General features: G+C 36.6%; 1 non-coding gene across 1 annotated transcript; it reads right to left on the reverse strand.

Moving 5' to 3' along the window:
• Positions 1-14,667: 14,667 nt before the first annotated feature.
• Positions 14,668-14,773, reverse strand: LOC132638922 (small nucleolar RNA R71). The gene has a single exon (XR_009581979.1). It is a non-coding gene; the product is annotated as a small nucleolar RNA R71 (small nucleolar RNA).
• Between the last annotated feature and the right edge of the window lie 525 nt (positions 14,774-15,298).

Below are 15,298 nucleotides of genomic sequence, written 5' to 3' on the forward strand. Positions count from 1 at the left end.
ATCCACTATCGGTAGATACCAATGAAAGCACCAATGCAGCAAACCCAATTTGTAATTGCAAACTAACAACAATTTTAATTGAATTAACTAGAAGGAAAATTACAACTTGAGGGAAATATGAAATTAGAAGGATAAGGGATGAGGAGGAATTACTGAGAGAATAAAGATTAGACAGAGAACGTGCTGCAAAATTACCCAATAACGATTCTACTACCCTTCTAAAACTGCATAATATAACCATACAATTACCCTATGTCCTAACTGTTATTGACACATGTGCTGCCAGATATAATCTCCCAAAAGCCTATTAGGATGCTTTAGTCATTTGCTCCTACGATGCTACTCCTCAGGCCCAAACTCTTGAACTCCCGACCAAATTACTTCCTTGTCCACAACCCAGTCCAGTGTTGGGTTCATAACAGATTCTAAAATTGTGATTAGATGATTAGGTTTAGAAGGGGACTCCTCTTCTCAGCTATTGATTTCCAATGATTAATTAAGAAATCTGCCTATATTTGGTGGTCATTTAGAAGCTTGTATGCTTGACATAAGCTCGGTTAGCCAACTTTCTAAAAACTACAAGATGATTTTTTTTAAAAAAAAATAGCATTCCGAAGAAATATATTTGAAAAGTAATAGTTTTTGTTGAGAAACATTTTGGAGAAGTGCTTTTTAAATATTTTATAAACATTGTTGTTGACAAATCTTCCAACAAGTGCTTTTAAGTATGACATTAGGAAAAAGTAGATTATGAATGTTCATTTTATTACTCTTATTACTTAAACAAAGAATTGATTTTAAAAATATATTGTCAAAGACTAAAATTAAGTTTTCTATTTTTATTTAAAATAAAAAATAAAAATGCATGTTAAAGTTTTCATTTAATATAAATGTTATTAATTCAAAATGGAGGAGGAGAATACATGGTAGGGAAAAATGTAATTTATAGTTGAGAAATACTTTTTCATTAAATCGCACATGCAAGTATATAAAACCAATCAAGTAATTGAGTGTGAGTAGAGTATTGTTCCCGTGAGGACTTATTATCAAATGTTTGTAAAATCAGGCCAATCTTTATCAATTATTGTTCTAGAAATTTCTCAAAATTTTGTTTGTGTTGTTTTGACTACTACGATGTAATAAAACAAGAAAATAATAAATAGAAACCACGAAAAAGCAAGTTTTGAGATATCATTAGGAGAGTGAGATTCCAGGCTATGGTTTTTTCTAACAATCTTATTAGACCCTTCAATTACTCGATATCTATATTTATCTGGGTTACCAACCCTACAAGTCAATCTGGGTTACCAGCCCTACAAGTCAAACATACTCGGTGGAGTTTGTCAACTCCTAAGACAAACTCCAACTCGCCTGTTCAAAGTATCTTAACGAACATATTTCCATCAGATTAACAATAAAAAGAATGCATGGCGATTTTTTTACAATATAGGCTAAGAGGGGGGCTAAGTATATTTCTATCTATATTCGCAAATTCCTTCCCTAATGCCCATTGTTAAAATCCAACTCTGTTTATTACAATGACGAATTCCCTCATTTGAGTTCAATTAGCTATCCCTAGATAATATTTAATTGCTAGACAATTCAACAATCATAAAAGAACTTAGCCTTATAACAAGAGGTTTAGCTACACATTGTCATTAATGAATATCCCTACAGTATTCAAAACAACCATACGAAAAACTAGAGACAAGAAGGAGGGAAAGAGGCCCCGCAGTTCTGGTGGTTTCGTTGGTTCCTCATTTAGAGGGAGAGGTTTTATTCCTGGAGTCCCATTTAGGCACATGCACTAAGTTTTATAGACATCATGTAGTGCACCACTTAGATACGGTGCATAGATTGCTCCCATGAGTTCTCAGGGACAGTCTCAGCATCCATAACAATAGAGTAGAGCTCCCAGAGTTTTTTATTAGTATGGGGAGCCGGGACATATTTAGAGATTCTATCCTAGAGTTTAGAGAGGCATTCCGCAGACAGTTGTTGTTACTAGCTAGTTCTATCACTACAGCACCATAGCTAGATCGGGGGTGCTTCACTACCTATTATAGGTGGTCCTCAAGTAGGTAGAGGATGTGTAAGAGGTATGGTTCCTACAGGGGCGATCTAGCCCGTTGTTATGCCATTTCATGATAGACTCGAGGCCGGGGGGGGGGGGGGGGGGGGTCAGACACAATCTACATAGGTATTGTTTGGTTTATCACCAGGATGTTAGGGTCAAGTGTCGGCATAGAGTTAGAATGTGACACGATGGAGTATCAGGTTAGGCATCGAAGATCTAACGTCAGTGACGATGTTGCAAGTACATCTAATGGGAAATATGATTTGACACCGAGCTGAGAAGTGGCTTTTCTGAACCACGTCAAGTTGCCTATCTTTCATAATAAAACTACCATTATGAAGTTTATCGTGTGAAGCACTATAAGAGTTTTGTAATATCAGGGAGTTGATTAAGAGAATAACAGGACAAGCATAAACATTTAGTATTTGATATTAGACATGAGCCACATATATGATAAAACTGGAAAGTAAATGAGCCACATATATGATGGAACTGGAAAGTAAATGATCTCCACAAAAAGGGATCGTTAGAGAAGGAAAATATCAAAGAGTTTAAGGATAACTCAACTTGCAATCGTCATTGGGGAAAGTGAGCATGTCACCTAGTTGATAGCCTAATTAGGCGGTACAATGCCACGTGAAATTTCAGAGGGGTTGAAGGAATACTTCCAAAAGATTTAAGTAGTTGATTGTGAGATTATTGTAAACTAAGTACTCAAGGAACTAGGTTCTTTGAGCAGCTACACAATAAGATAAAAGTGAGGAATATGTAAATCAAAACAAGAATTTTCATATGGAAAACTCCTTGCTCAAGGGAGAAAAAAATCATGACCTACCTCTTGTAGGATTTCTCAAACTCTTCACTAAGAACGAGTAGTTTTAAGATTACAACTCTAGTAAACCTAAGGAATTATCCCCAACAGTACCTTCCCCTCTCCTCAACAGTTCTCTCAATTGTCGGCTCTCTCACTTAACTCTTCAATGACTCTATCCAGTCAATGAAGTTCCTTATAATACAAAACAAAACTTAACTAATACAACCCAAGAACAATATAGTTGAAACTTTATAGGAACAAGTTCTCTCATTGTTGTAGTTGATTCCTCTTCGAGACGCTTTATGTACACTCTGCTCACTCTAACGCCTCTCTCTTTGGTTGTGATGAAGATCCAAATCTTTATGACATGCTACATTTATAGGAGTAAGTTAGTCACTTGTAGTTCTCTAAATCAAACCAACAGTTGGTTTCATTGAATGTTCGAAACCAATCCTTGTTTAACAAGGATTTGAACTTCACGCATATACAACAAACGTCTCTTAATTCCATGTGTTCAATTTATGATAGTTTCACGACCCAAATTCCAAAGCCGTGAAGGCACCTACCCCCACCCGTGTCATGCCCCAAATCTGAAAAGGCGTGGCCAACACCCGGTTCCACACTCAGCCTGAACGAACCACTCTGAATCTGCAACTCTGGAGGGGTAGTCCTCAACTTAGGCTGACAGGGCCTACCTACACACAGACAATATCAATAAGCCGGCAAGGCTACAAACTAGATATATATAAACACTGGCCATCTTTTCTGAACTTGGCACACACACCCTAAACATACACATACAACTGAGCAAGCCGACGAGGCTACTATGATCGTACAGAGCCAACAATGCCAAAATAGACATATACAAGCCGGCAAGGCTATCACACTAACAAACTATATACAGGACTCTTCTACAAGCCTCTAAAGAAATCATAATTGCATCATAGTCGGGACAGGGCCCCAGCCTACCCATTTAATCTGTAGTCACAAAAGAAAGACTCTAAAAGACCAGGAAACTCTGAACAAAAAGAGCTCAACAATCAGCTGATATCAGGTCCTGCCTACTGGAGAGGTCTACCAGTCTGTCTATCTGTATCTGCAGGCATGAATGCAGCGCCCCCCGGCAAAAGGGACGTCAATACGAAATAATGTACCTAGTATGTAAGGTAATAGATAACTAAAAATGGACTGAACTTAAAACGTAATAATCTGGCAGCCAAAGAATGCCTTGAGTGTCTCACCTGATCTATCTCATATGAAATGCATTATAATAATATCATATATTTCACTGACAAAGTGGCCAGGCAATTGTAAAATCTCACTAGCCCATCGGCCAGGAAAATCTGTCTCATTGACCTGTCAGCCAGGCAATACTGTCTCACTGACCAAGAGGCTAGGCTAAATAAAATGTCTCACTGACCATGTGGCCAGGCAAAATAAAATGTCTTATTGACCAAGTGGCCAAGCTAATAAAATGTTTCACTGACTAAGTGGCCAGGCTAATAAAATGTCTCACTAACCAAGAGGTCAAGCTAATAAAATGTAGGTGCTATATATCATGTGTAGACTGAAATATATGAAGATGTCAACATGACTTTCTCTAACTCTTCTACCAACAATGAACTAAGGAGCAGATAGGAATTCTTCTGAAGATACAATACCACATCTAGAAACGTTACACCTTTATGACACCTCTAACAATAGTGCTCTTTCTTTAAGATTCGATAAACACCTACTGTCTATGGATCATGCCAAGAAAAGAAAGGATAGCCATTACATACTTCAAGTCGTCAATACAACACAACAACAAACTCGTTGTAGCTAGTACGCCAATCCTATAACAAAGGAATACATATATGAACTTAGACGAAGCTAGTATATCACGTATATCAATTGATAATTCGGTTCTAAAATGAAAGGGAAAGTATTTCCTGTACTTTCTTTACTTCCTCAAACTCTCATCAATACCAACAACACAAGAACAACATTCACAACATCATACTCAAGCGAATCAATCAATTCCCACCCACAACACATTATAAACATGAGTTCAAGATAATCTAATACAACACAACATCTTAAATATGGTTCCCGGCCTTTACCTCATAAGTTCTTAGCTAGACAACACTTCAATGGCTTCACTAAACCCTTATACATGTAGGAGAGGTTGAATCTTGCCTGAGATCTCAAGAATAAACTCTCCCCAACCTTGCTTCAACTTAAAAGAAGTACTGTAGCTATTCTTAACTACCATAAGAAATAGATTTAAAACATTAGATTTACCTTGCAACTCCCAAAAAATCTCTTGATATTGCTTTCTGACGCAACCTTTAAAATGGAAAGCACAATCAGTTATTGTATATTACGCAGATAAGAATGAAAGAATTTGCTGGCTTATATTCCCGTAGAACAACCCATATTTCTTGGCCAAAATAGAGGCCAAAGTAGCAAAAGTGCTACGTTTTTCTTGAGCAGAAGACCAAAGCCACAAAATACCAAGTTCTGGTACTTCCTTTTTAAAGAGATGCCCTTCCATGGGTCCCACTAAATATAGCTCAAAATATATATCCCTTCATTCAGCACTTTCTTTTTGTCCAATGAAAATGACTATATATATATATTATAATAATACACTTCAAACAAATCTCCTCTCAATAGTCATGTAGTAATGTTTATCTTGCTGCCACCTGGACCTTGTTGTATCACTTAAACTTTTCACAATCAATAATATAATATATACTAATAAAGTTAATACTTATCCAATACATAATATACTATATAGTAATAGAATATTATCCTCTATATTGCACATTGAATAAAAAAAATTCAACTCACAATGAACTCAACGTACGAAAGTACGAGGTGTAACCCTAATTTAAGATACGAATATTATATGATTTATGTACCTTAAAACTCGACCTCCTTAGTACATTAAGCACTCCTAGTTTAACCCTGAAAGTATGGGTTATAACACTGATTGGCTTAACCCCAAAACCTTATGGCACATGCTTAACTATTGTTAAAAGTATTTCTTAACCTTATAGGGGTTCCATGGCCTCTCCGGGATACGTTAATTTACTTATGATACAAATGGCACAAAATTTTTTGAGGTGTAACATCCTTCCCCCTTTAGGAACATTCGTCCTTGAATATTAAAGTAGATTTACCATTATTTTAAACGTCAATGTCTTTTCACTCGTACATAACCTCATCGAATGCCTTTCAACTTGGTGTGTCGATCCGCACATCTTAAGCTCTTGATACCCAGGAGGTCTAAATGTTTTATCGAAGGTGTCTTAGTTTTTCTTATAGCGGCTCCCAGTTGTTTTTTGTTGTCCTTACTCGCATTCTTCTTGTAATCCTTCTCTTCTTTGGTACTGGAGCCCTTGCTGCTAACTTAGAGCCTGTTTGGATGGGCTTATGCTTATAAGCTGCAAACAACTTATAAGCTAAAAAAAATAAATTGGGGTAGTCTAACTTATTTTTTTTGGCTTATAAGCTGCTTTAGATAAGCTAAGTCAAATGGGCCCAATTATTTTTTTGAGCTTATTTTAAACACAAAATGACTTTAAGCTGGTCAGCCAAACACTCAAAAAAGCTGAAAACAGCTTATAAGCAACTTATAAGCCAATCCAAACGGGCTCTTAGTCACTTCCTTTCGTTAGCTTATTTCATTTTTCCTTCTTCTTACGATGCTATCCTAGACTTAATACTTTCATCAATGTAAGCTCACCTTTCTACTCACCAAATCGACTAGCAACCTCCTTTGGCTGTTTAATTCGAGGGATGTCCTTTTTGTACGCAAGTCTTAATCGAATTCTCCATTATCTTATACTTTGCTGCTCCATATCGCTTCCTCAGTCTATATAGTTCCTCTTACAATTTATAAAGCACACGTTGAAACATTACTTGAATGCTACGACAGGTACTTGTGAAGAAACGATCAAAAGAACTATATATACACCACAAATATTAGCTCGGTTCGAACATAATCTGAAGTTGTGTCCCTTCTCCTAATAACTCGACGTTGCTACCTTTGGTTGCCTTCCCTGTTTATGCCTTTACTCAATTTGAAGATTTCTCATTTTCTATGCACTGCGCATATTCATGTCTTCATGACTTACAGTCCTTCTGGACTGATCATTTGATGTCTATTTCCTTGTTATTTACACAAGTCATATTCACTATTCATCAATGCTCTTCATAGGGCATGCTTATTTACATGTTCATCCTCATGAAGCATCATTTGTAATTTGTCGTCTGCCGAGTCTTATCGTGGTCTATGAGATTTTAACTGTCCCTCGCTGCCCACTTCTTGACATCCTTTAGGTTTCCTTTCAATAACGTCAAAGACGAATCAATAGGAATTTACTTCCCTTTCTATTCTTGATATTACAACTCGTCGATCCTCTTTTTTTTCATGCACTATTATAGGTGCTCTTTACCTTTTATCCTTTCTGATGTAGTCATCATCCTTCCAATCATTTACTGAGTCAATCTCTCAAGTCTCTCATCATAATTATTAAGTACTTATAGGTACACCTTCCTTACCATATTGAATCAACATTCACTGTATAATTGACTCTTGCACATTGTCCATTCTTACATTGATACTAATATGTCACTTTAATCCCCCATCTATCACTTAATTATATCTCATATGTAGAAATCTTTTCGCCACTTAGGGATTTCACGTCCTCGCTTTCGTCCTTCGATTTGTACCTTTTGTCAATTCATTCTCATGTCTCAACAAGCTGACATTGCTTTATAAAGTCAGGGTTAATCTTTACCTTATTATCTGAGCTTTAATAGTTATCAAATCACATAGTAGATCCCTTTTATTAGAATATTTCTCGCTACAATTTCAAACTCCAAGGACTTGCAACACATAAATTACTTCACGCATAAGTCATCTTGTCTGAAATAGCTCATAATTATTCTATAATTCTTTTGCAGCCATTTCCACAACCATGCTATCTTAGCTATCACACTCGCATTCCAACTTCTAATTCCATTCCCTTTTAATGGTTTCCCTTTAAGACATCGCAACATAACTTACTTGAAACATGATTTCCATTTATATTGCCCCCGCCAAATACTTAAGTTGGTCCAATAAACACTAAAACAATACCTCGTCCATTTTCATGTTTTACTTCGCCTTCTTCTTTTCCCCAAGGGACCCTATTAGCAGTATGATAACTTTAGGTAAACTACATTCACCTTCCAGCTTTGACTTAAAATTTGGGGTTGAATCATTCTGTAATTTCCCTCAATCAGCTCATAACACTGTAGACGTAAAATTCGCTACTATTCCGGTGTGCTATTAATGTGACGAAGGAAAGTCCTCTTAGGGATCTCTTAGAAGTCCAGTGGAACTGTCGAATGAACTTAGAATAGTTGTAGAGTTATCCTTAACTGACATTTGTGGAGTAAGGTACTCGATAAGCAATCATATCGCCTCGTGCCTCGATTGAAATAACCACTTATCACATATCGTTACGATACTACAATAATCCCAATTACCTTAAAATGTCCATTAAAATCCTTACTTATCATCAAAGTACCCAGAAGTGGTGTATTGCTTCCATATTTCTCTTATCAACGTCGTCATAACAGGCAAAAGTTTTGTTGTTCCTCTATTACTCGAACCTCTCTTCATCTATTCACAATATATCCTTTTTCTTCTTGTCACATCCATGCCGTGTATCCAATACTCGTTGTTCGTTATTAGTTTCTAACTTACTGATTCTGCTTATCTTGCTTCCAACGATCATATTATTCTACCTTTTCCTTCCTTGGTTATTATCTTCTTTTTGTATCAATAGCAATGGACCCTTGTCACGTAGTTATCCTTAGTAAATTTTAAATCCCATGAAGCCTCTTTACTCATCTCTTGTCTCGTAACCCTGCAAAGGTCTGTTGGGCTAGTTTGTAGTAACCTATATATTTTCACTCACAACCATGGGTCTAGCTCTGACTGGCCAACTCGTATCAATTCTAAATATATATATATATCTAGTCTGTCTCTTATTTCGATCTTATGAAAATTACATAAGGATCAGTCAACTATTCCTCAATGCATAGCTCCCTTTGGAGCGACTCGTCTCTTTGGCTTCCTCATTATATAAGCATTTAACTCCTTCTCGACTTTTTGGTTTAAATAAATATGTCACTTTCTCTATGTGGATATCCTATGCTCATTTACTTATCACACTATCCAACCATTCACTCTTTCAAACCTAAGGTTATCTGTTAAATCTATTCCCCAATTGACTGCCAATTTCACCTCTAGTTTTTTATTACTAAACCTTGTCCCTTGTAACAATCTTACTAGAAGGTTGCGTACTTACTCAATAGTTTCCTTTATGTCTCAAAAAAAAATTACGTCAGAGTTTCCTCTATAATTATTACAAATCCCAAACCTGCACATAGCTCAGAAAATGCATCACATGCCTCACAAGGCCAAATATAGAAGCACATATAATATGCAACTCAACCACACAGGGCTGATTAATAGAGAAAGAATATGAAGTAATAATGTTCATTTCATATCGCATCTGAAATCAGTTCACAAAACTTCAACCAATCCTCTTACACAGAGGCTTATATGTTCGCAAACTATCTCTTATGTACATATTCCCTTACTTCCTCTCTAAAATTATTAACAATAGATTCTGCATTTCACCGCTGATGCCAACACAAACATTTTATACTTACCTGTAGTACTCTTAACATTTAATTAAGCGACAAGCTTCATTTTCTTATTTTATTACCCAAATCCTGAAATTTCAACGATCGAAATCCTTACCTTGGTCCTAATCTGGAACTCTGATCTGGTACAAGTCTATCCAACGGTAGTTAGGGAGGTTCTCCCTCTTGTTGTACTTCTACAGGCTGTTCCATGACACTCATACGTTCTACAAACGTACCTACTATACTGATTTTTCTCGACTTATCATCATTTTCATTTGAACCTTGTTCCGCAGATAAAATCAAGCTTGGGTTATTTGAACTTCCCACCTTACCCGTCGATCCTTCATGAACCTACAATGGGTCTGTCTCCCTTGAAGACATGACTTTAGATGGATCTGTCTGAATAAAGGGCACATCCTCAGATGGATCCATATCATATGAATAATCACCCAAGGAGCCCTTGCACCATCAGTCTTCTTTCCCGTAGAAGCCATCTCCCAACTACAAAACAATCAGGGCTAGGATTAAGAATCTCATATCCTACAACTTGGCTCTCTCGCACGATCTAAACTAGAAAAAAAGGTAACCATCCTGAATGTCCTTTAGCCTTCTGTTTATAAGTGTGGCACTCATGTTCGGCTAAATTTGCATATATTTAATCATTGTTGCCTCACATTATAATACTTTTAATAGTCTTTTGAGTGTTACTATATTGAATTGTGCTTAATATTATATTTTATTGTGTAGGAATAAAGAATTGCCAAATTAAAGAGATTTGGAGAAAAAAAGAATCAAAGTGGAAATAAAATAAAGGGAAAAGGACGGGGACAAGAAGTGAGGCACATGTTAATTGTGTCCCCCCATCTTGAAAGACAAAAATAAGGAAAATAAGATGCAGCAATTGAAATTTGCAAAATAAAGACGTACCTGGGCAGAACTAAAAAGCGACGCGTCAATGCGAGGCAGAACGTCAAATTATATTTCGAAAAAAAAAAAAATAATTCCCAACTTGTGTTAGATTCAGTTATTTTTATTTGGGATTTTTCCTACACCTATAAATATTTCATAAGCCACAATTCTTAGACATCTTTGGCATAAAACTCAAGTTTGGAGGCTAGGGTTCCTACGTAAATATTCTTTCTTTTATTTGAACATTGTTTATGAAAATTTCTTTGTGACAATTGAGATTGATACTCTTGTTTTGATTATTTATTCATTGACATTATTTTTAAACAAGTAAGTTCTTGTTATTTTAATTATTCTTATTCTTCAACGTTTCTCAAGGGAGTAGCTAACCCTAGGACTTGCCCATTTGCTTTGTTTGAAACTCGAAAGAGGATGAACCGGGTTGGGATAGAATAATTAACATGAATTTGGGGCGTTAACCCTCATCTAATGGAAATTGACCTAGGAATAGGCGATACCACTTGTAGCCATATTCGGGTGTTCTTAATGCTCCTAATTGCTTGAGGGATCTTCAATTGGTTAGTCTAGTTAATCTTTGGGAGAAGTTAATTTAGAGTCATTATCCGAGGCTAAATAACATAAACTTGCTATTATTTATAATTCGTGAAATATATTGGATCGTTACTTGAGAAGTAGTTTCCTTTATTCCATTCCTGTGGCCATTGATCAATTTTATTGCTTTCTAGATTAGAATTTATATTTTCGTATTTTATCAAAACCTTATCAGAAACCACCATTAATGCGTTCGGTCTAGCTATTGTTAGTGATAATTCCTAATCTGCTTAAATTGCCTACATATTGTTCTCTCTGGGATTCGACCCCAACCTTGTTGGGTTATTATATTTGACAACGTCCGCGTTATACCATTAATAGGTGTAATTTGAGCGTATCAAATTTTGGCTAATTTAGGAAATAAGCTAACTTGCTTTGAACCGAACCTGTGAATATTTGTATAGTTGTTTTCTGTGTTTTACTTTATTTGTAAAAAATAAAAAATAAAAAGTAATGGCATCTTTTCATGAAAACTTGTTTGGTAGTGATTTTGACTTATATTGTGAGCATGGCCGAATTAGTGAGTTCGAACTCATGTTGGAATGTCTGCTTAATGAGGGTAACGAAAATCAAAAAGCCTTGGAAGAATACTTGGAAACTAGTCTCCAACTTGGTTTGATGACAAAAGAAGAAAATCCGCCATGGGCATTCGATCCAGATGAGAATCAATATGAACTCCCCAACGCTCAATCTGAAAAGGTAATCCCTTTGTTTGGGGTCAATCACGAAGATGAGTTTATTGGGAATGCCAAAGAAAAATATAAATTGGAGTCAACCATTGTTCTGAAAAATATGGTTGTTGTTGACTCCAATCCGGGGGAAAAAGAGGATGTCAAAATTCAAGAAGTTCAAACGCCATATATCTTGTAATTTGAAAACTCAAGAAGGCAGAACGATATTCCTCACTTGAAAGCCAAGAAGTGTAAGATGAAAAATATTATGCTTGGCTTATTCATCTACTTACAAGCCCCCGCCGCTCGTGGTCACAAACTTGAATCCAAGTTGGGTGCCCAATTCATAAGCTCCAAATGGCGAGAAAAACGATTAGGGGAAGTTCGAGTACCCGAAGTTGAAAGCTGAGGAGCATGTTTGGGCTTAAGTGTGAGGTCGTACCGACCCTTAATGTTGAGGATTATGCTGCTAGCTAGGCCCTAGAGGGTCTCAGGGAGTACTTCTCACCCTTGTTTTAATTATTTCTCTACTATACATGCATCGAGGACAATGCATATTTTTAAGTGTGGGGTGGGGTACTTCTGATTTTTGAGGTCAAGGATGATTACGCCATAAGATTTTTTTTCTTAGCCTTATATATTATAAAAAAAAAACATAAAACTAATATAAAAAAAAAATTGTAACAAGTTTTTGGCTCAAGATGTTTGTGTACGTGGCATGAGATGAAGTAAAACATTTGAATTGTAACAAGGGAAGCAGCAAAATGGACATAATGATTATTACATTTGAATGATTAAGGGAAAGTAATGAATTAAAGAGGTTTAAGTTGAAAACGTACCTGGCAGCAACGAGAAATCTAAGCATTGGAAATTTGCCACTAATAAAATCATTCTTTTATTTTTCTTTTATAGCTTCTTTTTCTCTTTTAGTGGCATAGATCATCCACCCCTTGAGTTTTCTTATGGCCTCGGTTCTTTTCCGAGGGGGGGCTTTTGAACCAGGTAATTTTTTTTTTTTTTGGAGTAGTTTTTTTTTTTAGTAGTAAAGGAGAGAGAAGAAAGACCCATTTTTGACTTCTTTGATACTAGCATATTTGGGCTTGAGCTTGAGTAGTACTTTCCTGTGAGTGCTTGAGTAATGAAAAAGATAGCACGCTTTCTGACACCTACACTCCAGGGTGTGACTCTGTATATAGCTTATTCTTATTTTGTAGTTCATCATGATCCTTTCTGTCCTAGAATAGAATTGATCCATCTTGATTGAGATTTGTGCCATGTGTGGTGAGGATTTCTTGCATAAATTCCATGTTCTGCATCTTAGTCTAGAAATTTCCCTGCAAGTTATTGAAGCGAAATAAAAAGTGTTGCTCTATTTAGAAGATGATAATAGGCTTTATTTGATATGTCTTGTAAATTTTTAACCTTTTCAGAAATTGTACCACTAGTTAGCCCTTTGAGCCTGTAGCCTTTCATTTGTTAGCCGTATTTTTGCCTTGATCCTTTTGTTTGAATCCCTTGTTTTTGCACCCTGCTTCCTTGAGTACTGTAGCATAGACTGTGATATTAATTGACAAATCTGAAGAAAAGGGATGGTCAAGTGAAAAAATGGTGACCAATGATAGCTGCAAAGTGATGGAAAGGCTCTCTTAGAAAGAAGGTGAAAAACAATAGGAGAAAAAGTGCTTGAAAAAAATAAAAATTGAAGCGTTCTTGATATGATGAAAATTTCTAGTGAAATAATTGACGAAGAGAGGGATGAAAAATAAAGTGAAGATTAGAAAATAATGGGTGATGAAGTCTAAAAGTGCAAAGTGCTTAGGGCAGTGTAAATCACTATTAATAGTTATCCTACCCATCCCCTAGCCAACATTACAACCCCTTAAAGTCCTATTTGATTCTACTCGAGCACACTTAATTAGTAGAGATGTACATAATGGGCAGGCCTATGGTTCTTTGTGCATACAGGTGAATTTCTTTGTGAGCGTGAGAGTTGTGCTTTGATGCTAAGTCCTTAATTTACATTCATTCCTTGATTTGAGTGTGTGGACTATTTCTTCTTGTGAGGGCACTTGTTTCATGATAGATAGGTGATGTTATTAGCTTCTTTGACAGAGTAGGTGAGCAAGCTTAAATTTGATTAGTTAGAGTCCGTCTTTGAGGTTAGAAGTTGTTGTTTGCTTGAGTTGGCTTGTATATCTTGCACGATGATCAGGAAGTGTATATTTGATGGTTTGAGTTGTTATGAGGCCTAATTGTTTGTATCAACCAAAGTGGTGGTGTTCCTAGGCTTGATTCATTGAGAGTGATTTTAATGCTTACTTGAGGACGAGCAAGAGTTTAAGTGTAGGGTGGTGATTAAAAATCAGGACGACTTAAATAGTGTTTGCTTTGATTAAAGTCTTTTCCTTATTCCATCACACCTTGTTTGCTACTCTGTGTAAACCAGGTGAACATGAATCAAAATCAGCAAAATCAACGTGCTGGTAACCAGGGGAATCGGTTGAACAATCAGGCGAATGATTCAGATGATGAGAATATTTTCGCTGAACTTGTTCCAGAGGAGGACTATGCATCTGCTATTGTTCAACCTCGAGTTGCAGCTGCTACTGTGAAAATTGACTCCTCTCTATACCAGTTGTTGAAACTTGAGGGATACTTGCGGAACGCTACCGAGAATGACCCTCAACGTCATTTGCAAAATTTTATGGATGTGTGTGCTAATCACATCCAGAACAACGTTCCACAAGATGCTATTCGGTTGAGGTTATTCAAATACTCCTTAGCTGGAGAGGCAAAAACATGGTTTGAGAAGCTGCCCCGAAATTCGATTACTTCATGGGCAGAGATGGTAGCTGCTTTTCTCACAAAGTGGTACCCCCCTAGTAAGAAGGCTGAAATTCGTGACAAGATATATGAATTTAAGCAGCTACCGGGGGAACAACTATATGAAGCCTGGGAGAGATTCAAGGAGTATTTGCAGAAGAGCCTAAATCATGGTTTTCCGGAACATATATTAATGGAGAAGTTCTACCGAGGGTTAGATCCAGTGACACAGTCAGTAGCTAATAATGCAGCTGATGGTTGTTTCATGAACAAGACCTTTCGACGAGTGACCACCATACTTAACAAGCTGACGACTCATAATCAGGCTTGGTACTTAAACAACGCTGATGTGGTACCGTATGGTAGTGCTATGATCCAGAATATAGTGAAGGAGAATCAAGACACCCAGCAAACTTTGGCAGAACTTGCAACAAATATTGTTTTGCTAACGAAGAAGTTTGATGAATCGCAAATCAAGAAGGTAAATATTTGTGAGGATGATACGATTTTGCCAAAAAGGGATGTACCCTGCTCAAGATGGTCCATTCCATGATGGGCCACCTATGCAGGTTGAAGATGCTAATTATGTTAATAACTCTCAAGGGGTTTAACAAAGACAGAATTACCAAGGTAGATATCAGAATCAGAATCAATGGAGACCTCAGCAAGGTCAAGGTGCTTACAACAACTCTGGGAACTACA

The sequence above is a fragment of the Lycium barbarum genome, chromosome 4 (assembly GCF_019175385.1).
Source record: "Lycium barbarum isolate Lr01 chromosome 4, ASM1917538v2, whole genome shotgun sequence".
In the NCBI taxonomy this organism is placed as follows: Eukaryota; Viridiplantae; Streptophyta; class Magnoliopsida; order Solanales; family Solanaceae; genus Lycium; species Lycium barbarum.